A 2,124-nucleotide genomic window follows, 5' to 3' on the forward strand; every position below is an offset into this window, starting at 1 on the left:
CTCACAATAAAATGCTGTTTCCCTACAATACATTCACCAGGGAAGTGTCTAGGCTTGTCTACCTAGCCCTCAGAGTGGACTACAGGGAGTGTAAGTTGCAGCATGCACTGAAGTATTGCACGGTAACTGCCTCCTGTACACCATGTTAGCATGAACTAAAAGGTACTTCGTTTGCATTAACATAGTCCCATCTCAAGCAGGACCACATCAACATGAACTCGGTACCTTGTCGTTTGCGGTAGCAGGGTCTACACAAGATAGTTACAGCATAACACTTCAGTGTGTGCTGCAGTTCACACCCCCTTAGTCTGCACTTCAAAGCCAATAGACAGTGATTTAAACTGATGGTCCCTCCACTATGTCCCTTGAGCAAATATCCCACCACCAAACAGATCTGACTGTTAGAACATGTCTTCCCTGATGTTCAGGCTAAATTTCCTTTTGCTCACGTTCATCCCACTGTGCCTTCGCGCAAGGGAGCTGTGGTTTATTTGTGCAGCCTCCTCCAGGCCAGCTCTCTCAAAATGCTCAGTGTTACACATGACAGTTACAATGTTAAACTAGCCCATTGCACAGGGGAGAGGAATACAGAAGCTAAGGCAAAGGAAGAAATAAAAAGCTATGCTCCTGATTGAGATGGAGCATTCATAGAATCATAGATTATTAGGATTGGAAAGGACCCTCAGGAGATCATCTAGGCCAACCCCCCACTCAAAGCAGGACCAAGCCCCGAATGGTCCCCTGTAAGGATTGAACTCACAACCCTGGGTTTAGCAAACTAAAGCTCAAACCACTGAGCTATTCCTCCCCCTCATTATTGGTTTTGTTGACAGCTTGGTGGTATGCTGGTTAATAATCTTAGGACAAAGTCTTCCACAAAAGCCTGGCTTGCTTTCCATATTTTGTTTGATATTTCCTGATCCAGGGAAAACTCACTGGAGATGGCCCTGCCTAGGCATGTAAAATGATCTCCGTTCTTTAGTTTTGTACCATCAATGGTGATGATTGGCTCAGCAGAAGTGGTTGATGGGGCTGACTGGAGGAAGACTTCAGGTTTTCTCAGGCTGTTAATGTAGCCAAAAGCCCAGACATAGTGAAAATGATGTCTGGGTCCTCCGAGCAAGCTTTCCTTGTCACCAGTGGATTTGGTAAGATATAAGCCAGAAATTTTGGAGCAAGTTTTAAAAAAGCATTCGCCATTGGCCTAACTCTGCCCCCACTGAAATCAGTGCGAAGCCCACACTGAGTGCTTTGTTGGTGAACACCAGGCATGAGAGCTACAAATACTTAGGCCATGTCTACACTACAGGGATGACACCAGCATAATTACAGCGCTGTTACTTTTTCAGCATAACTCTGTAGTGTAGATGCGGGGCTGGGAGATTCAGGGTTTTCAGGCAACAAGAGCTGCCCTCACAAGTGAAAGTTTGTTAGAAGATTGGTGCTAGGTGAGCAGAGAAGAGACAAAGTCAGCAAGATAATCGGAAGCAAGTCCAACAAAACACTCTTAACAGCAAGAAAGACAGTTTTGAACTGGATCCTGAAAAGACCAGGGAGCCAGCGGCATTGTTTGATGTTGGGGCTACTCTGCTGATGCTTCTTTGCATCTGTAAATAGCCTGGAAGAGGTAGCCTTGTGGTTAAGAACTGGAGTAGGACTCAGGAGATCTGTGTTGAATTCCTGTCCCTGCCACAGACCTCTTGTGTAACCTAAGGCAAGTCACTTAATCTGAGCCACAGCGTCCCATCTGTAAAAGTATCAGAGGGGTAGCCATGTTAGTCTGGATCTGTAAAAGCAGCGGAGAACCCTGTGGCACCTTATAGACTAGCAGATGTTTTGGAGCATGAGCTTTCGTGGGTGAATACCCACTTCGTCAGATGCATGTAGTGGAAATTTCCAGGGGCAGGTACCCCTCACCAACATAGATCTCCAGCATATGTATAAGAAAAAAACTGTAGTTTTCTCTTAAAATGAAAATGTACACCAGTTAATTTTTAAAAGGTTAACTGAAACGTCGAATCTAGCTCTGAGCGAGGGATAAAAAAATATATAGGTGAGCAGTTATCAGGGCAGAATATATGTGACATGGTCAAGGCCCCGTATGGCTACTATCGAGAGTGGCAT

The sequence above is a fragment of the Chelonoidis abingdonii genome, chromosome 6 (genome assembly GCF_003597395.2).
Source record: "Chelonoidis abingdonii isolate Lonesome George chromosome 6, CheloAbing_2.0, whole genome shotgun sequence".
Classification (NCBI taxonomy): Eukaryota; Metazoa; Chordata; order Testudines; family Testudinidae; genus Chelonoidis; species Chelonoidis abingdonii.